General features: G+C 39.9%; 1 long non-coding RNA gene across 1 annotated transcript; it reads left to right on the forward strand.

Moving 5' to 3' along the window:
• The first annotated feature begins 12,970 nt into the window (after positions 1–12,970).
• On the forward strand, positions 12,971–14,301 carry LOC147523209 (uncharacterized). The gene is made up of 2 exons (XR_015196102.1): positions 12,971–13,050; positions 13,963–14,301. It is a non-coding gene; the product is annotated as an uncharacterized LOC147523209 (long non-coding RNA).
• Positions 14,302–22,961: the final 8,660 nt, after the last annotated feature.

The following is a 22,961-nucleotide window of genomic DNA, read 5'->3' on the forward strand; positions in this document are numbered from 1 at the left end:
CCACATATGAAGAGAGATGCCACAGCGTATGCCAAGAAATGTGAGAAGTGCTAGAGATTTGCACCGCTTATACATTCGCCAGCAGAGCCACTACATAACGTGTTCAGCCCATGGCCATTCGCCGTGTGGGCATTGGATATAGTTGGATCGCTGCCCATGGCAAGTGGCAAAAGAAGGTTTATGTTGGCCGCAACAGATTATTTTACCAAGTGGGTAGAAGGAGTAGCGTTGCAGCAAGTTAAAGAAGACAATGTGAAGAAGTTGCTTTGGGAAAACATCATATGTAGATTCGGGTTGCCACATACGATCATCGCGGATAATGGAACCCAATTTACAGGTGGAAAGGTTCGAGAGTTCCTTCAAGCATTTAGGGTGAAACAGGGGTTCTCAGCACCATATAATTCAGAAGGAAATGGGCAAGCGGAGTCTTCTAACAAAATCATAATAGATAATATAAAGAGAAAACTAGAGGCGCAGAAAGGAGCATGGGCAGACGAACTGAACCACATACTCTGGGCATACCGCACCACACCGCGAACCACGACTAAGGAGTCACCGTTCGTAATGACATATGGAGTGGAGGCAGTCATACCAGTGGAAATGATAGTATCCACAACCAGAACCAAAGCTGTAGAAATGGGAAGGAATAAGAGAATATTGGCCAGTGAGTTGAACCTCATAGAAGAAAAAAGAGAAATAGTCCGCATACGATTGGAGGAATATCATCGAAGGTTACAACGACAATATGACAAGAGAGTGAAGCCGCGCACCTTCGAGGTGGGGGAGTTAGTTCTGCGGCGTGTTACACCAGCAACGAAAAAGGAGAATGAAGGTAAACTGGGGCCCAACTGGGAAGGACCCTATGTTGTGATGGAAAAGGGTACATTTGGAACTTATCAATTGCAAACTTCAGTTGGGGAAAAGATCGAGAAACCTTGGAACATTAGAATGTTAAAAAAATTTCATGTATGAATTGAAGATTGTCAGTTTTTATTACTTATCATATATTAAAGCGTGCACTTCTTCCATATGTCTTATGATGTGAACAAAGGAATTAAACTGATTTGAAGGCAAACTGAGATGCCCCACCAGGCTTCGTAGCCGCTAAAAGACAGAGGGAGGAATGATCCCTTCGCGGACTATGGTCCATTTCAAACTAGGGGCAAACTGAGCTGCCACCATGAAGTTTCACAGCCACAAAAAGCAGCGGAGGGGATGAGCCCTTCGCGGACCGAGGTCCGAATCAAACTGGGGGCAAACTGAGCTGCCCCCTAAGGCTTCACAGCCACCTAATGACAGCTGGGGATGAGCCCTTCGTGGACTGAGGGCCGAATAAAACTGGGGGCAAACTAAGCTGCCCCCTAAGGCTTCACAGCCACCCAATGACAGCGGGGGGGGGATGAGCCCTTCACGGACTCAGGTCCGAATCAAACTAGGGGCAAACTGAGATGCCCCCACAAGGCTTCACAACCACCCAATGAAAGCGGGGATGAGCCCTATGCGGACTACAGCCGATCAAAACCGGGGGAACTGAAGCCTGCCCCATGAGGCTTCACAGCCACACAAAGCAGCGCGGGGGGGGGGGGGGGGGTGTTGAGCCCATTGCGGAACGAGGTTCTAATCAAACTGGCGTGAACTAAGCAGGTTCCACCAGGCATAACAGCCGAACAGAGATAGATAAAGGGAAGAGAGATGAAATTAGACATCATACATTACTAAAGGACTTATGCTTTCAGATTACGAAACTAGGGAGAATATAGTGAAGTTCAAAGTTAAAAAAGCTTGAGTTGTACCCTGCTGGGCTTACCCAGAAATCCAGGCTACAGCCATATACACAACTCAAAATGAGTAAGGTCAAAAGTATATCAACTGCAAAGAACAAAATTATAAAGTTCACTCAATATTCAAATCTTCAGAGTCACCTTCTCCCATTGGCTGGCCTTCACACCCTTCCTTCTGTGAGGAAACCTCAGTCACCTCCCCAACAATTATAGGATCATCACCCTCGGCAATTGGGGAAATGATCGCGATGTTAGTGGACAGGGGGTGCGCGAGCATATCAGACTCAGATGGCACCAACGTTGGAGTATCAACGACTGGAGGTGGAATGACCGGAGGAGGCAGAGGAAGAAGGCGGCCAGCAGCAGTAAGCTCATCAAGTTGTTGCTGTAGTGGATGACCTATCTTCTTCTCAGCTAGGACTCGAAAGCAGTCAACGGCTTCCTGCACCGCTTTGTCCACCGCAGCCTGAGTAGACATCTTATCCGCCTCCCGTTGGCTCTCCATTTTGGAAGCGACCCTAGATACATAATCGTGATGCTTATCTTCGGCTTGCTGAAGTGCTTTCTGTGCCTTCACTGCCACTATGCGCAGATTATCCCGATCCTTCTCTAGCTTGGTATACTTCGCTTTCCAGCCGTCAGGACCATTAATCTCCTGCTTCGTGATTTCCAAAGAGTCCAAGGTGCTGGTCAAACCGCGGACCACATGTCCAATGTCCAGGCTCAGCTGATGAAAAATATACCTTAGCAAAGAATGTGCGGAAAAGAAAGTGAAATAAAGAAAGGGGAACCTACCTTTTCCCAACCAGTATAGATAGACGATTTGTGAGAGGCAAAGGAGCCAGAATCGCCATATGCTTGATCCTTCGGAAGATGTGAGCCAAAAAAGAGGGAAGCTGCAACAGCTGGGTTGTCCAAGGCTTAGTCGCGGATGTTTATATCACGATCCCTAGCCTTAAATCACGGTTGCCAGACTTCAACCATTCCAGAGGGTAGGGAACCGGATGCAGTTGATTCCTTCCCATGCCGACGCCCTGGAGCTAGTGGCTGCGACGGTTCAACATAGTGGACAGGGGCTCCCAGAGGTGTATTCATGGCCTTCTTCTTTGGAGGACTCGAGGCAGTGACTTCTACGGCCTCATCACCATCTGAGTCGATGTCCCACAGTTTGAGTTTACTTGCGGCCATGTTAGCGGCAAAAATGTTGGAAGGAGGAGGACTAATATCGTCTTCCCAGTCCGCTAACGCAGAATACGAAAAAGGGGCGGTACGGGGAGCAGGGGAGTGGGATTGAGCAGCGGCTCTTTGTGCAACGGATTTGGAATGGTAGATCTTGGTGGTGTATTTGAAGGACCTGAGGGTTTTTCTTTTAGGGACAGGGGAGGATTTGGGTTTTCTTTCTTTGGGAAGCAGCAAACGATAGAGGGGACCTTGGCAGTCGCCGATGCTTTTAAAGGATGGATCAAGTAAAAGAGGGTTGCCTTTTTCTAGGTCAATGCCGAGAAGTGCGCACTGAGCACTACCCAAATCGCGGAGGTGTTGAAAATTTTTGGATGAAATGCCGGCGTAGATTTGGGATCGCGAATCAGTTCTCCAACCTGGATCACAAAATAAAAACAAGTTAAAAACATAGTTAGAAAGGAGCACTGCGAAGTAAAAGGCGGTACGTACCACTTTTAAGAAAATTGAGTTGCCTTAGAAAAACTTTTGATGAAAGGTCCGAGGAGAGAAAACTCCCAGACACATATAACGGATAGTAATGCCATATTTTGTCAGATGTGGTAAGGTGGAGGATAAAAGACTTCTTCTGTGGACGAGTACAGAAGGACTGGTACCCTATGCTACCAAACTTGGTGCTCTTCTTTATATAAAAATGAGTAATTATATCGCGGAGTTGGATTTTAGGGGACTGGGTTTCATTATAATGGTTCGCGGCATACATGACACGCCAAAAATTACCTATGCCTTGGCAGGGCAGAATATTTAAGTGATTGCATACCTCGACATCTAGAAGAGTTAAAGGAAAACGCTAAGCCCGCCCTTATCCGCCCCAAGAGCGATGAGAGACAAACCAGTGTCGCGGTTTTACCAAATATGGAAAATGGGTGACGCCGGGCACATGCGCAAGGACCAAGTCGGCTGGGATGCCATAGGCAGTTTTGATTGCATCTAGATTTGGTCTACAATGATATGACGGTGGGGGAGAACGAGTAGTCTTTCTTCCTGAGGTAGAGGGTTTAGCGGCAGAATTGGAAGAACCAAAATTCTAGGATTCAGATCTGTTCGCAGTATGTTTGCTAGATCTGGACTCCAACCCATCGGATCTAGTGACTGAGGTATTCGCAGACTCAGATTTCGACATATCGGACTAAAATGAAGGAAGGAAATGGGAAACAATAATGGTGGGAGCGAGTTACAAAGGGAAAAGTGAGGGCAGTAACACAAGTGAACACAACAAGATAACAATAGAAGGGAATGGAAAGGGAGAAGACAAACCTGAATTGCAAGGCAGCAAAGCCAAACGGAGTAGATCAAAAGGAACCCGATCGGAGCTTGGAAATCACACAAGGGAGAAGAACAACAAGAAGAAGTTGGAGAGGCTGGAAGAAAGATGCAATGCTAGAGTGTGGGATTTGGAGTGGAGAGAGGGGTTTAAGCGGGAGTCTAAGCGGTAGGGGCAAAAAGGTAATCCCGGAAAAAGGAACCATGGGAGTAAGACACGTGGGGCCTTGAAATTCTAAAAGGTCAGGTTATATGCGCATGCGCATGGGACAGCTGGAGGTAATGATGGACCACGTGCCAATAAAGAATGGGAGGGTAACTGAACCAAATATAGAGAAGCATACCACAAAGTGAAGAAGGGATTGAGATGGTGGTTCTCGGTCCCATTGGCTGTTCGCTGACCACCAAGGGGTTCACTCGACGTCGATGGGACCGAGAGGGGCATCTGTAGAGGCCATATTCCTGACATAGGAAGTAAGTGGGATGTAGGCAAGTTAAGATGGAGGAGACATGCTGCAATAGATCATGTCCGCGGAACCCCAACTGCTCGAAACTGCCGCGACAGGTTGGGGAACAGATGACGCTGGATTGAAAAGAGATCAACGAAGAACAAAAGGTGACAGAAGGCAAGTGGGCCGTAGGCAAGCTAAGAAGGAGGAGACAGACTACAGTAGATCATATCCGCAGAACCCCAACTGCTAGAAACCGCCGCGACAGATGGGGGAACAGATGACGCTGGATTAAGGGGAGATTAACGAAGGGCATGAGGCGGTTAAGAAGAGGGAGGGAGAAATGGATAAAGGGAGGAGAAAAGAGAAGAAAAAGAAGAAGAGAAAGAGAAAAAGTGAGAAGAGAGACAAATAAGTTCTGAGATTGTAATTTCTGATAACACTGTACATTTACAGTTTTACACTAAGCAGTCATTTACATTTCAGAGTTCTGGATGTTTGTTTAGATTTGGGCCAATGTATATAATAAATATATCATCATACTGATATAGATATTGTAGCACAATATGCAGACATAAGAGTAATGATTAATGAATATACGTAAAGTTCGCATAATATATCAATTAAGTGCAGTAGTATGCTATGTTGGATCAGCTGTTTTATATATAACTATATGAGTTCGGACTTCAACATTTCATAGTGGCAAGCACCTAGTGCCCCATGAACTTGAGAGCCGCGCTACCTCGCAGTCAGTACTCAGTAGTCAGTATTACATCAAAAACCATGTTCAAAGCCTAGGATTAGGAATGATTCCAACTTTTGACGCCTTCATCCTGGACCTACACAGTACTGCTACATTTCTATATTACCACATGAGCATATTCTATTTTACAATGAAAAGGCCAGACTAAAGCTTAAAATCCTTTCTCTTTTATCGTGGCCGCATAAAGCTGAAATCCGCCCATGAAATGAATGAACTGGATAGTTAAAGTGCAAGGTTCTAGCTGCATTTTCATTTCGCCATGCACCATACATTGGAAGGAAGACTCTTTGTCTTTTGGGTTTATTCAAAAGATTCTCACTTTAACAGAGCTTAATAAGAGGCAAAGTGTAGTGTGGGAGTGAACATGCATACAGGAGAAGGTATCTTAAATTTTTTGAAAAAGTACCAATTTTGGTCCTCTGTACTCGACTACTTCTCTAGCTAGTACTAGTGTTGAGGAGTCGGGACTTCATGTTTACAAGATTTTTCTTCTATTGTTTCAAGTTCTTTACCACTTAAAGTTTTGAGTGATTTTACACAGTTACATCCCGAGCGTGCATTCTGTAACCTATGGGGTCATGTACATACACTTTGTATAAAATGTAATAGTAATTGCATAAAGGAATATTAAACCATTCTTAGAGACTCGTATAAGTTAATTTAAACACACTTCTCTTAATTCTTTTTGTCAAAGTGAACTCAATATATATTAAGAATACGTAAGAAGTTACAGAGATAATTTGAATGTTGTAAACTGACTTTTTTTTTGGCAACTGACTGGAAGTGAAGTAGTGGTGCAAAGCCGTTATCCATGACAAGCTGAAAGGTATTGGTGAATTGTGTTGCACCTTGCACAGTTGTACTTGCACGTGGAATGGTGCATGTCGCTTTAGAAATAGGAAAAATAAAGATTGACTAGTCGAAATGAAAACAGTTCGTTAACGAAACAAATATTCAGAAATACTATAGTTTTGAAATGAGACTAAAATTGAAGTGTGTAGAGAATTTATAAAGAGGTAGAAATAAGCAGCAGGGAGAACCAAATCAAGGTAGTATTGTTTTTGAATCGTATTAGACCGCTGCATGGACTGCATCGACTTCCAAAGACGCGTAATGTAGCACTATCTTACTAGTGAGCAGTTTCAAAATCTAAAATTGTGTTGTTGCACCCCTAGACTAGGGGCCATATGAATCAAATCTACAAGGCCTACATAGATATTGAGAGCCAATTTCAATTTTGTAAGCAAGTGGTATGTGGATCAAATTGCTTCAGAAGGCTACCCCAATGTTTAAGCTTTCCAACTCATAATCCTCCAGTTTGAGTTGCTATCAGAAGTTGATAGGCGTTCACTTTGAGGGAGCGTCTATGCCTTGGTTTTTGTTTAAATTGCTTTCTCATAGCGCACGCCCCTACCTCCATTCAAGGAGTGGAGACAAAAGAGTCGTCGGCCCAATCATCAGAAACAATATCTCTAGCTCCTTATTATACCCATCAATTCTACCTTTTCTTTATAGTCATCTATAGTTTTTACCCCCTACTATCATAATCACAACATTAATTAAAAACCAGAGATTACAGCCAAAGACAAAGCCCAATAACAATTTTGCAATAGTTCCGCTTTGATTTTTCATTTTGCCACAAGTCTCAAACCAGGCTGACATCATTATTTTTAACTTACAATTTTGATTGAATAACACATTTTCAATTTTAATTTCGCCACAAGTCCTATCTATTTAAATTTACATATCATATATTAAATTTGCATATGTAAATTTATATTTTCATATGAAAAGAAAACTATATAAATTTAAATTTGCAGATAAAAATAATATACAAATTTAAATTTATATAGAACTTATGACAAAATTAAAATTGAAATAGATTTAAGGGCGAAAATATTTGAAAAAATTGGACTCTCAACCCAATTACTTGTAATTAAAACTATTAGTAGGAATTGTTCTAGCGAATGAAATTGGACTAGGCTGCAACTTGGGTGGGCTAAGTTCTAGTCTAATTTTGGGCTGTAGATTCAAAGGTCTTTGATTGGGTTCTGGTTAGAATTTTGAAGCACGGCCAGAGCTTGGGCTGTGTTCGGGTTAAGACGTGGCTTAAACAGTGATGTGTATAAAGACCTTTGACTTTGATTATAAAGTCCTTGTTTTTACGTCTTAGAAAAAACTTATTAGAATTAAATTTTGCGTGTTGGACAGTTTTTAGAATTCAATCTTGCGAGTGACAAACCTTTGGGTGATATACCAAATGACTTTACATAGAACATTGCCAGCATCACTAAGTTACCGATCTCATTTAATTTAAAAACAGGTTTGTTAACTAAAAAACAAAGAAAAAAAATGCAAAAAACTTCATAGATTATATAGGCTAGACTTTAGGTAGGGTAGGGTTGGAAATGGAGTGGGTTTGGGTCGGATTCTCACTCAAAACTCTTATCATATTTGGATCCATTCGAATTCGGGTCAGATTTCGGATATCTATATCCATATCCATTAAAAAACACAAAAAAAATACACTATTTTTATACTTTTCATATATAAATGTAAGATATAAGTTAATTTTTTGATATCAAAATATAAATCTTGTTAAAATGATTTGGGTTTTCGGATATTCGGGTCGAATTCTAATCACAAACATAGAAACCATATCCGTTAAAATGGATTCGGATATGGTCGGAATCAGGTCGCATCCTGTACCATTTCCAACCCTATGTAGGGGTGATAAAGGGCTGGGCCGGGCTAGCCTGGCCCCTCAAACCATAAAAGCCTTCATGATTGAAAGTCGAGTCAACCCGCCCCTATTTTGTATTGAGGGCCGGGTCGAATAGGGTCAAGCATGAAAACTCAAGCCCTTAACCCACTCTTTGACCCTCATTTTTGAGGGCCAAATGAGGGCCGGGTCAGACCCCGTCTAATTATACTTTACTATATATATATATATATATATGGGGGATACCCAGAATAATGTAGCCACATTGTGGACACATACCGATCCACACCTTTCATCTCTCGGCATCAACAGAACCGATCCTACGGACAACAGAAATCAGAAAAACAAAAAACGAAATTCCAGAAAAACCAAAATTTCAAGAATTTTGAAAACAAAAAACACGAAATGTTTACCTTCTTCTCCAAAAAAAAATCAGTGTTTACGAATCAATCTCCTCCAATTTCACCGATCTCTCTCCAAAATCTATAAAGGAGAAAGTTTAAAACAAATTTTTTTGTGTTCAATCCATAAAAGAGATTCATTTGAAGAAGAAATTAGGTATAACTATTCTCTCAACTTAATCTTATTTGGTATTAATGGTTCTTGACTGATTATGTATTTATGTGTAGTGATGATTAACCTTTATGTATTCTCCACAAATTCGTATTAATGGTTCTTGACTGACAGTTCACAAATTCGTATTAATCTTATTTGGTATTAATGGTTCTTTACTGACAGAGTTCACAAATGTCTTCTTCACGAATTTATGTGTGACTGATTATGATTATGTATTCTTTTCCTTGCAATGAGATAAGCTAGTGTGTAGTGATGATTAACCTTTATGTTTCTTATGTCATCTCATGGAACATTCTTCATGACTTTAAACAAATTTTACCCCAACTACACAAGCAACCGCTCCACCTACCTCCGCGACCCGACCAAAGACCAGTAGATGTTCCTCTTCCGTGAGTTGCCATGTGGTTCTAACTTATTATTGTACACTTAGTTTGTTGATCTCAAGTACTATACTCTTTACGGTTTCAGTAATTGAATTTACATTGCGGGCCCCAAAGAAGTTAATCGGATCTAATTCCATACAGGAACGAGCGAGTAAGAATTTTTTTTTTTTAATAATTTGTTTCTAATTTTGATAATTTTTTTTTGTGTACTTTCATGTTAAACACAATCTTTCATGTGATACATGAAGTTTTTGGTTCATCGATGAATCAGACTTTATGATGTCAATCGACACCGAAATTACTACCGGAGACAAGAGTAAAATGTTGGTTGTTAAAACTTATATGTGATGGTTTTGGTTCATCGATGAATCGACTTTATGATGTCAATCGATTAATCGAAATTACTACGGAGACAAGTAAAATGTTGGTTGTTAAAACTTATATGTGATGGTCATTGGCTCGACTATGCAAGTAAATGTTTTGATAATCGATATGAAAAATGCATCCGCTTTGACTTGACCGTATATTGAGCAAGTATTGACTTGAATTATAATGGAAGTCTTCCTTTTGTAGGACAAGCTTTAGTTAGTCTGGCGATGTTGTGTAAAAAATTTAGAAACCACAACCTCTACTTACTCATTAGTGAGTATTATCTAGATCTCTAAATTGTTGAATGAAAGGGAACTATTAATTGAGTCGACAACCCAGCCTTGTACTCATACAATCCAATAAATAAATGTCACCAATTGGATTAATATTATTTAAAGCCGGTAAAGTTACATCGATATGATTAGAAACCACAACCTCTACTTACTCATTAGTAATACATCGATATGATTAAACTTTACCGGCTTTAAATAATATTAATCCAATTGGTTTTGAACTCTATCAGAGTTTTGAACTCTGTCAGAGTTCAGAGTTTTGAACTCTTTCAGAGTTCGGTGAACTCTGTCAGAGTTTTGAACTCTGTCAGAGTTCGGTGAACTCTATCAGAGTTTTGAACTCTGTCAGAGTTCAGAGTTTTGAACTCGTCGAGTTAGGTGAACTCTTTCGAGTTCGAGTTCAGAGTTTTGAACTCGTTAGAGTTCGTGAACTCTTTCAGAGTTTTGAACTCGTCGAGTTCGGTGAACTCTTCGAAGTTCGAGTTTTGAACTCTTTTCGAAGTTTTGAACTCGTAAGAGTTCGTGAACTATGTAAGAGTTTTGAACTCTTTTCGAGTTCGTGAACTCGTCGAGAGTTTTGAACTCGCCGAAGTTCGCTTAACTCTGTCGAGTTTTGAACTTAGATATAGATTGGCATGCACACCGCCTTATTTCGTTCTTTGTTTTTCACGTTGGTATTGCAACAATTTGAATTAGTTGAATGTCTTATATTTTAACTCCTATTTATTTTGTAGCAATGCCTCGAACAAAGAATCTGAATGTGAAGAATGCAAACAAAAAGTGTTTTCACGGGTGCTAAGAAGTTGTTAGGTGGGGGGAGTAGTAGTTCGGTCGCGATGAGGAGCCCGAGAAAAAGAGAGGAAGGAGAACAACCACTTCGCATCGGTTAAGTAGAGGGATCGGAAAGCGGATGATCCCAAAGAATGTTGTAAGTGGTGTAGAGTTAGGAAATCAAAAGAGAAGAAAGGGGACAGTTCTTAGTGATGTAGATGTAGATGTAGATGTAGATTTAGATTTAGATTTAGATTTAGATGTAGATGTAGATGTAGATGTAGATGTAGATGTAGATGACGATGACGATGACGATGGCGATGACGTAAATATGGATCGTGGGAAGAGTGTAGTTCTAAGTCATGCTGATAGTGAAGAAGAGGGTGTTGATGATGCAGAAGAAAAGACTGACGAGGAGGAAGAGGACGCGGAGGAGGAGGAGGAGGATGACGAGGAAGTCCATGTACCTGTACCTCCAGTGAATATTGTGAGAAAGTCTAACAATGACTTGGAGTTCAAGAGAGGTGTTTATGGAGGTGGCCCTTGTGTGTCACATCTGTTGTATGACTATGCAGCATAACGGCTCGCGATGTTTGGGGAGGCAGGTAATATTATCATTTAGTGTCTATTAGTATTTAAATTTTGTATTACGAAACTTGTGCATACATTAATACTAAGTTTTTGTTGTTTTAGGCGGAGCGAGGGGTGTGAAGTGCCATGGGCACCTAAACAAGTTGGTACAATGGGATATCCTGGAGAGTGTTCAAACCTGTTCTACTTTTCACGGAGCTTCAAAGAACCGCTTATGTGCTCGGGTCTTAGGTGTATACAGCATCGGGATCCCGTGTTGGTCTCGCGTTTGTGGAGAGGTGGCATCCGAGACCAACACGCTTCATATGCCGTGGGGCGAGATGACAATCACGTTGGACGATGTTTCCCAACTCTTAGGAGTTCGATCGAGAGGCAAAGCGGTGGATCGGGGACACCGATTTGACCTTGGAACAGATTAAAAAGACTCCTCCACAAAGATCTTGGCATACCCATGGATAAGATAGATCGCGGAGATGAAATCCAATAAGTTCATTTCCAAAGTTAGGATGGATTTCTTGATGAAGCGCTTTCTTTGGGAAGGTAATGAGATGAAGATTTACGTGATGAAAATGGGGTTGTTGTGAAGAAGCGCCAACCCAAAAGAGGTGATTTCTTTGTGAGAGCTTATCCGTTATTTTTCTTTAGATGTACCGCCTTCACCGACGTCGCCCTCGAACCAGTTCTCGTTTGTTATCCGAGATCGCCAAATTTGCCGAGATCGAGACTACGCGTGGGGTGCAGCCTTTACCGGGCTTACTTGTGTGGGTCTGGGGACCGCCACAAGTGCCAAGGTGAAGGGTGTTTCGTGCTATTTCACTCTCCTACGGTATTAGTTTTTTTGTTTTTCTTTTCAATGTCAATTTTATCTATCTATTACAATATTAACCGGGTGTCTATATTAATGTAGGCATGGATTTATGAGTACTTCCGGTGTTCAAGGCCATACCCAAAATGAGGACTATCGGTTGAGCATGTGCCGTGCTTTCGTAGGTACTCGCCATTTCGATCTTTTATGCTAGCTAGCAACAATGCATTGAAGCATACCGAGCCACCATTGATAATATGACTTGTACCGATGTAAGCATTTTTGTATGTAAATAGTTTTATTTATTAATTGATATTATTAGTATGTGGTTAATGATTAATTTCCTCGATCATATGCTATTTGACAGGTTGAATGGTATCCCTATGTGCAAGTCCGAGCTACACGGCGGTGGATGAAATAACATTTTTCGAGGGATTTATATGCTTTCTTGATAATGTCGAAAGCAAAGATAATGTTTCAAGGGTTGTCGTCGGTTGGGTCATATGCAGTTTGTACCCTCGATCCCCAAGACCAAAGACCTCGACACTAACTACTTCCGGACCGCGGGTATGATGTGAAATTTAATATTGCATCTTCCTATCGGAGTAAATGGCGAGAATCACTTGATTCAACTTGAACAACGAGGACCCATTCCGCCTTATCCATGGGAGTGTGTTAGTAGATACATGAGTTGGTAACGAAAACAATAGTCATTATGAGAATGATAAACCCCGATCATCTTAGTCACTACTCCCTACGAGTCTTCCATATCATAATCGGTGAGTTAATATCTTACAACGTTAATTTTGTTTTGTTTTGTTTTGGTATTTTATAAATGTAAATGTATATACTAATGTAGTTTTTCGTTTTAATTTTGACAAAGACCGTCGTCGTCGATGAAATTTCTCGCTTGCTCAATCAAGGCCCGCAATTGGGTGGGGCTGCGATTCCGTGACGATGCACGTAACGAGTTCATGGAGGCATACAATTTGACCCCGGTGCAAGTTCATTGGCGGACGATATCGTGAATGAGCATAGGATTTAGGTATGTTGAGTTTGGTTAGTTTAGGGTTTAGTGGTTAGCATAGGATTTAGGTATGTTGAGTTTGGTTAGTTTACCTCCTTTTATCTTGTGTTGGGACGAAAGTGTTGGAAATGGAAATGGTGAACATGAGGAAGCAAGTGGAGAGGTTAGTTTTGCAGGAATAAAGCACACACACATGTTGACTTTGAAACTGGAAAGCTTTAAGGATTGTGCTAGTGTATAACAGATTAGGAGTAAAACAAACTCGCGATTTGTAGCTGCTATGTTGTTTGTAGAGTTTTTGAACCTTGAGGATTTGATTTGTTGTGTTAGAGTACATTGAATGAGGAATTAGTGCACATGGACTTGTAGTTGATAGGTATTTACTATAGTTCCGAAGCTTGAGTAACTTAATTGCTCGCTCTAGGGTACACTCTATTTGGACTATTCCTTTAGCCGATTAATGTCCGCTAGATATATGAAGACAATGATGTTTCTGCAAATTTAGAATCTGTGATAACTATTCCTTTACGAAGTTTCATGATTGTGAGATCAAGTTTGGTTTGGAGTTTGGATTTAGAAAGCCATTCTTATGAATACCAAAATCTTTTTGTTGTGTTTAGATACATTCTCATAACAGAATGTATTATCTTCACAAGGGCTATCATCACCACTCACCGGGACATTTGTCCAATTTGCCTTGATCATTACTTAACTTATCTTATAGGCTGTTAATAGAAGCTTGTTTGCTCTTCTTGATATTATGTAACTGAATCTTTGGATGGAGACCTTAATAGAATAGATATTACGCTTAATGATTGCAAAAGGTCTATTGCATAGTTAATTATATTTGGCTTTATCTGAAACATTTGTAATACGTTGTTGCTTACAATGTTCATCCTTATAAGACTTGTAGTGTTCCTCTTGGTGCAGGTTGCGATAATGGTTCTGCAAAGAATGTTGAAGAAGTTGAAGTTAAGAAAGTGAGGAAACGGGTTCAGACTTCAGAGTGCCCTCTCTTTAGGCAGTAAAGCAGTGGTCTATTATATATCCGCTTATTTGCTGAAAGTTATGTCCACTTACTGGAGAGATTGCAGACTTTTAAGTACTGGAGAACTGTAGTGTCATTTGTTGGGATGTCAAAGTATTTGAGCATGCGTAACAAACATGTTAACCCTGAAATTCTGTTCCTGAAACATGTTACTACAGTTCCTGAAGCTTGAGTAACTTATCTGTTCACATTTTAGATTTTGATAACATAGATTTTGAAAACTTATTAGTACTTTCAGAGGGTGTCTGGTTATTATTCAGGTGGTCAGGATTGATTACACAAACAAACACTATTCTTTTGCCTGACCTGATTGATTACACTTTTATTTTTTTGTTTGTGTTCTGTGCAAAATGTTGTGTTGTGTATTATTGCCTCTATGAGTCTATGGATTCATCATAGCACGAAAGTATATGGACTTGCAAAGGGGCTTGAAACTTGACCCGAGCCTGATCTAATAATTTTTTTCATTTCATTTTGTTGGTCTCCTCAGATAAACGTGCATTGCTTCATTTGAATTTATTGCTTAGCCCACGACAATATCCTGCTTCATTGCGTTTGCTAGAAAAGTGGCCAGACTATAACCCCACGGTTTTCACAAAATGTCTACCATTATCCAATCAATAACAATTTACACACAAATCTAATGCAGAACGCAATGTTTTTGCCAAAACACAAAACATCTGTTTTTTTGCCTCTTGAACGGTGTGGCCATGCTGTTTGGGACTAAGGCCAAACGGTGTGGCCACACCGTTCAAGAGTCAAAAAAATAGACAACACCATTTTTAACCCAGTTCAAATCCCAAACGGTGTGGCCACACCGTTTGGGATAAAAGGCCAAACGGTGTGGCCACACCGTTTTGGGACTAAGGACAAACAGACAACACCATTTTTAACCCGGTTCAAATCTCAAGCGGTGTGGCCACACCGTTTGGGATTAGGACAAACGGTGTGGCCACACCGCTTTTTTTAAGGCCAAACGGTGTGGCCACACCGTTCAAGACTCAAATAAAACAGACAACACCATTTTTAACCTAGTTCAAATCCCAAACGGTGTGGCCACACCGTTTGGGACTAAGGACAAAACAGACAACACCATTTTTAACCTAAGTTCAAATCCCAAACGGTGTGGCCACACCGTTTGGGACTAAGGACAAACGGTGTGGCCACACCATTTTAGGATGCTTAAGGCCAAACGGTGTGGCCACACCGCTTTGGGACTAAGGACAAAACAGACAACACCATTTTTAACCCGGTTCAAATCCCAAATGGTGTGGCCACACGTTTGGGACTAAGGACAAACGGTGTGGCCACACCGTTTTGTACTAAGGCCAAACGGTGTGGCCACACCGTTTGGGACTATGGACAAACGGTGTGGTCACACCGTTCAAGAGGCAAAAAAACAGACACCACCATTTTATCCAAGTTCAAATCCCAAACGGCATGGCCACACCGTTTGGGACCTAGTCCAAATGGTGTGGCCACACCGTTTGGTGTGCAATACAGACTACCTAGCCAGGTCGTTTTAGCCTCGAATTTTGTCTCTCAGTCCAGTCCAATCACTGTACACATCAATAATTACTACATGCATAATTACGTTTAAATCAACTGTTATACTAAAACTCAAGTTCATATAATTTACACAAACTTCTGACATGTAAAACTTCTGAAAGGTAATCAAGTTCTGACATATAATCAAGTTCATATAATTTACTAAACTTCTGATTGGTTCCAAAATGAATAAATAGTTTACTAAAACTATGATAACTAAAACTCTGACAATTCACCCAAATAACTAAAACCCAAATAAAACTCAAATCACTAAAACTTCTTCACAATTCCAGAACTCTGACAGCCCCACCAAATAAAGTTGGTGACATGAATGGCGTAGATATTCGTGTCCTCAAACAGCCCCACCACCGCTCCTTGCTAGGTTCCATAACGAAAGCGGGATAAAAACTGGATAAAGGGAAATGTTATCATTTTGTGCCCTCGTCTTCGTTCTCCTCCCCATCCTCGCGTCTTCGTTCTCCTCATCGCCGCCGTCTCGTCCTCTAACTCTACATCCAATCGTAAATCAAAAAGAATGGAAAACGTTAAGTTTTAAAGGCAATTGTGTAAGATAGGATACTACTTAATTAAGCTTTAAGGAAACAATATTATACTTACTTGGGCCCTTCTTTTTGTTTGGATTTTCAGGACAATTTCGTCTGTCATGGTTAACACCAACTTTGTTACAACATGTACATCTCCTCTCTGTCTTTGCTTTGGCTTTTGCGCATGCTTGTTCAAGACCCCCTTTTATTCTACCATCGTCCTTAGTTTTCTTATAAATCTTCACGACTTTTTTTCTTCCTTTTGTTTGAGAGATGTTAGGATTCAAAAGTAAAACTTGGGATAGGTCAAGTGGCGGTGCTGAACTATCAGCAATAGTGCATGAATTAACAACTGAAACACCAGGGTCAACTTCCTTCTGTTTCTTGAGCTCCACTGACAGTTCTTGCAGTCTTTGTAGCATTAATTGGTAAGCTGAATCAGTTTCCGCAGCTTCATAAACCAACTGATTAGCAACCATTTGAAGTCGAGTAATTCTCAGTACCGAGTTCTCATGGCCACTTACCAGTCCACGGTCATACTCAGCTCTATACTTATTTGCCCCTTTCATCCACCTCTTAAGAATAAAGAGCTCGGGAATCTCAATATCACGACTCTGAAATACCTTTATGAGGTGTCCACAAGGTATCCCGAAATTCAAAAGTTTTGCATTCACAATTACCTTCTTTTGTCATTTGGGTTGAACTTCACCTTCCATTCACATTTCACACCGTAACTTCGCGACTTATAAGTGTAGGTTACATTTGCCGTCGATTACCTTTTCATCATCATGCGGGACATACTCGGTTCAAAGCTAACTTTCGAATTCTTGCTTGAATCTATCATAAGCATTCCTTGTGTATACACTTGTCGCGACTCTTCAAGAGAAATGAATTCGCCTATAATCCGATTCGAAAGTGTTCAAGTAATATAATCCTTTTTTTTTCTCTTTCAACAATCCTCATCAAACACTTATCATTCTTCACTACAAACTCTCTAAGAGTTGTCGTAGATGTGAAAAAGTTCTTGTAAACGTAATTCATGCTTTTTAACTTCCGGTAGTCGAAGTGCCGGCATAAAAAGTATCCAAGTGATAAACTGGAGCCCATTTGTGTCGAATCTTGTACATCTCTTGAAGCCATTCATTCTCCTCCAACTTAAAACTAGACATCAATTCTGCCCACCTCCTTTCAAACACATCAGGAATAAATATTTGCCGAATACAGTGTTTGAATTCTTTTTTGAATTTTGACTTCCGATAATAATAATTTGGAAGTTTTTCAGGGAACTTCTTCATAATATGCCATAGGCAGAATCTGTGTCGAGTATTAGGGAATACCGTACCAATAGCTAGAGTCATAGCTCTATCTTGATCTGTGATAATTGCAGATGGGGCACGTCCGCCCATAGCTCCAAGCCAAGTCTCAAAAACCCACTGAAAAGAATCTTCTGTTTCATCCAAAAGTAGTGCACAACCAAATTGGATTGATTGCATATGGTGGTTAACTCCGAGTAAATGGGCTTAATGGCATTTCATATACATTCTTACGATATGTGGTATCAAAGAAAACCACGCCACCAAAATATTGAAAGCGGTAATGCGACCGACTATCTACCCGGAAAAATTAATGGCCCTTGCTTCATGATCCATCCGTATTGCATAAAAGAAATTAGGATCCTCTATACTTTTTTTCTTGAAAAAATGAAGCACCGCTTGGTAGCATCACCCTCTCCGGTTTCTTGTATTCTTTTCGAGGGGCCCAAATGGTTCCAACAATCCCTATCATCAAAACCAATTTGTACTCCGTCAAGTATATCAACAACTTTATTCACGTGTACACCACCATCACGAAATGAGTCAATCAACACCTTAGCTGCAGCAGGCATATTTCTATTAACGGGGCATACCCATTCTTTTTGCGGACTAACCGGGTTGTGATTGTGCTCGCTACTAAATTTCATCACTTTCCAGATTCCACTATTTTACTTTGTCACCCTCATTGAAGCAAGGCACCCACATTTAAGCGTATTTGTGTTTCTTTTTCTCACTTCTTTCTCGGTTCCATCCACATTCTTATTTTTTTGCCTCCTCGAACTCTATAAACCCCAAATCTCGAGCAAGTCATTTGACAACTACTAACTTCATCCGAACGCGAAACTGATTTTTGAGCTTCAATTCTTGGACTAAATCCAAACGATTTTTCCGTAATCTATATAGAATTGTTTTGCAGCCTCAAGAGTTTCAAAACACATTCCCAAACATGGTGGCTTCACAATTTCCACTTCCACTTCAAACTCTCGGAGGTTGAACAGAGGAAGAAAATGCCACGAAGGTGCCATAAAAAGACTTCGGTACTTGCAAATAAATGTGTCCACGTCAAAAAAACAAATAAACTAACACGGTACAATAATACAAGATATTGAATTCGTTGGTAGAAATTGAAAATAAAATTGAAACATTAGCTCACCTGAACCGTATTCTTCCTTCTCTCCGACTTCATCAATCAATATTGAGTCCGTCCATCTGATAACAAAAATGTCAAAATTGTGGAAACAAGGGCATTGTGAACAAAGTATAGTAGCAACTACAACTCAAACAAATTGTTGTCCATTTAAGCAAGTCACAAGTGTAAATGTATAATAAGGCTAGTCGAGAAAATGCATAAGGAAATTCAAAATAGAGAAATTAATGAGAAATAGAGAAATTACCTTTTGTGAAAGAAGCACACAGCCCAAAGAGAGAACCCAGCTCGTGAATTATGGAGAGAAGAGGGTAGAAATTTTTGGAGAAGAATTCTCGATGTAATTTTTGGAGAAGAATTCTCGATGTAATGTTTTGTTTATTTCGTGTTTTTGCTTTGCAAAATTTTGTTTTTCTGAAATTTCGTTTGGGATTTGGCGTGGATCTGTTTTTTCTCTCTTGAACGGTGCGCCACACACCGTTTTTCACTAGGTCCCAAACGGTGTGGCCATGCCGTTTGGGATTTGAGCTTGATAAAAATGGTGGTCTGTTTTTTCCCTCTTGAGCGGTGTGATCATACCGTTTGGATTTAGTCCCAAACGGTGTGGCCACACCGTTTTGATTTGAATCCCCAAGCGACATGGCCACACCGTTTGGGACCTAGTCCAAACGGTGTGGTCATGTCGTTTGGGATTTGAGCTTGGATAAAAATGGTGTTGTCTGTTTTTTGCCTCTTGAGCGGTGTGGCCACACCGTTCAAAAAGGTTTAGGGTTTAGGCCACACCGTTCAAGATGCAAAAACAAATTGTTTAAATGTTTTGGCAAAAACATTACGTTCTGCAATGACAAACTAAAATCAGTTGTCGGAGTGTAAAACTAGTACGGACTTGTGTTATGTTATGTTAGCTTGTGCTTTTTCAGTCGGTGTTCTCATTGTCTTTTTCTATTCTACTTGCGGTTTTGTATGTTTACGTGAAATACCAATACTCGACGGCTTGTACTTGTTTCTCGACGGCTTGTAGGAACTTGTTTATCTTTATGTTTATGACAGCAAAACTATTTAAGTTGTAGGAACTGTGGCGGCTTTTATTTAGCTTTTATTTTCGATTAAAACTATTAGAACAAACTACCAATCAAACTTATTCATTGTTATTAGAACAAACTACCAATCAAATTTATTCATTGTTACATCAACACAAGATTCTAGCAAATAAATCGAGTCATAGTTCTGATTAGATAAGCACAAGTTCACCACAAGTTCATAACCCGAGTCATAGTTACATGAGTCATAACCACAAGTTCACCACAAGTTGTTACCAAGATAAGCAAAATGGATTAACCAAACAAGTTCACAAAATGAATTAACCAAGCATAATTACATTCACCACAAGTTCACAAAAAACGCAATACAAAGAACTTGAAATCAACCACGACTCATCTAATTTTACAATGAAACTTCGAATTCTTTTCGACAAACCATCGTCGTCAATTTCAAGTGTAATTTTGACTTTTTATCTTTTTTTGAAGGCGAGGAAGAGGTGATCGTGTGGAAGAGCTTGAACTCGCTGCCAACTCAATGTTGCTCCTTAACCAAGCTAACAAAGTATCCAACGATTCAAAATCCTTCCCACACTCGGTGCAATTCAAGAATTTTTCTGCCTTCATTTTCCGTTTTCTTCATTGTTGTGTTAACCTTTTCGAACCCCGCAATTCATTATTTATGCGCATCTTAGATTCTCTAGAGGTACTAATGACGATGCTCTCGCGTCTTCCAACCATTGGAAGTCTCCTAAAAGCTTGACAGTCAAAATTTTTTTCCCAAGAGATTGGATTTGGCTCATTTTTTTGAGGATCCTACTTCCACGACATTTTCGAATGCAACAAAGGCGTAGACAACCAACAACATTTTCTCGATGAATGAGTGTTATCACCACACCTATTGCCGCGAGTTCTTTCCATCTACAGTAACAAAAATCCAAACAAACAAACATCCATTTAGCTACACTTGTCTAACAAACCAATAAAAAAAAATTACGACCTATTTGAACTAGGACACAAGGACACGACTAATTAAAAAGAAAACTATTTCTATTCTTTAGTTACACAACTAACTCTTGGGTTCAAGACCTTAAAAAGTGTCTCTTTACAGATAAATAACTATGGAAGTGGCCATATGTCATATACAAAGTGTCCATGTTACTTAGCAAAAATCCAAAATTTGATTTTTTGTCATCACTCGAAATTTGAAGATATCTCTTCTTGGACACCTCTGATTGTATAACTATCCAAATCACTTTTTCCTTTGCAACTTCATCTCTAAAACGTATTTAAGAATTAGCCTCACGCCTTCACATTAGATATTCTAACTTCAACTTCCCAATTTTGTATCAACAGCTCCTTTTTTCATATAGACTTTAAAGAAGTAAAGTACGAGGTACTAAGTAAAACTTCACAGTAAAAGGCTTCCATTAGCCTATAGTAAAAGTACATAGTCAAAAGAAGGAAAACCAACCACATAAAGTATCTTCCCTGCAGTAACCTTTACAAAAAGGGGTCAAGTCTATTACCCTAGTCCAACTGGGTCATTACTCATGAAAGTATTTTGACCACGAGTTTGGTGAACATTTGGGCTTTAAACCTAGTGTTAGAGGAGGCTGGAAATATGGCTTAGAAGACTTAAGATAAAATCAATGCAATCGATGTCATATGTCGTACTTTGTACAAATTCCAGTCTCTTACAATGATTGTTAAGGTGAACTAAAGAGAAGAGGGTATTCCACACTCTCTTCATGGCAAATGTGAACGAAAAGAGATAAAGAGAGGCCTCCGGTTTTCGCAAGAGAACCAAATGTCTTTCAAAACCAAAACATCGCAAGCTTCAAACACATTTCCACGTAAGTCCCTGATCCGACTAAATACAAAAGAAAGCCCATGCACAACCATAAAAGTGAGTTCTTCCCTACTTCACTTGTCCAACAAACCAATAAAAGTTGAGTTTTCTAATTTTATATAGAAAGTCGGGCTAAACCGAGAGATCCAAGAACAACTTAAAACCTAACTACACAATGCGGATGCATCTAAAAAAGCTTGTTGTAGCTCGCTCCGCGGCATTATTTGGAGACAAAGAGGAAAAAGTATACATATTTCGAGGGTGGCTCCTAACTCACTTCATTTCAAATGAGCCAATTCTGTTAACTCTGAACTCTGACAGAGTTCAAAACTCTGACAGAGTAGTTCAAAACTCTGAAAGAGTTCACCGAACTCTGACAGAGTTCAAAACTTTGAACTCTGAAAGAGTTCACCGAACTCTGACAGAGTTCAAAACTTTGAACTCTAACAGAGTTCAAAACTCTGAACTCTGAAAGAGTTCACCGAACTCTAACATAGTTCAAAACTCTGAACTCGAAGAGTTCACCGAACTCTAACGAGTTCAAAACTCGATAGAGTTCACCGTTCATAACTTCATTGCTTGATTTAATGATTTATTTATTTTGAATCATTCATCTCTTATAATGAGTTCAAAACTTTGAACTCTTCAGAGAGTTCGATGAACTCGACAGAGTTCACCGAACTTCTCGAAAAGAGTTCAAAACTCGAACTCTAAAAGAGTTCACCCGAACTCTCGACAGAGTTCAAAACTCTGACAGAGTTCACCGAACTCTAACAGAGTTCAAAACTCTGAACTCTGAAAGAGTTCAAAACTCTAACAATTCACCGAACTCCTCGACAGAGTTCAAAACTCGAACTCGAAAGAGTTCACCGAACTCGAACGAACTCGACCGAGTTCAAAAACTCGACAGAGTTCAAAAACTCGAACTCGAAAGAGTTCAAAACTCGATAGAGTTCACCGAACTCGACGAGTTCACCGTTCATAACTTCATTGCTTGATTTAATGATTTATTTATTTTGAATCATTCATCTCTTATAAATCCAATCAAGTAAACAAACAAAATATCTTCAATTAATAATTCAATCCCACTTAAATGTTTATAAAGCAAACAAATATCAAACAAACCCATAGCAACGCCAATTAGTTCCATAAAAAAGAAGCAAAATCTCAATTTATGAACAACAAAATCTTGTTTGAATGGAAGAAACAAACCTGTGAAAATAAAGGTTGCTCCGACTTAAACCAAGCTTGAAACGAAGATTGATTCGTCAATGAACACCTTAATTCAACACAACAATGGTTAATTAGCACATTGTTTTCGAGTGAAACACTGATTTTTGGAGATAAGATTAAAAGAGAGAATGTAAACACAAACCTTAATTGTTTTCGGAGAGTGTAGCTGTGTCCACTGATTTTTTTGGAGAAGAAGGTAAACATTC

Source organism: Coptis chinensis, chromosome 1, assembly GCF_015680905.1.
Source record: "Coptis chinensis isolate HL-2020 chromosome 1, ASM1568090v1, whole genome shotgun sequence".
NCBI classification, from domain to species: domain Eukaryota; kingdom Viridiplantae; phylum Streptophyta; class Magnoliopsida; order Ranunculales; family Ranunculaceae; genus Coptis; species Coptis chinensis.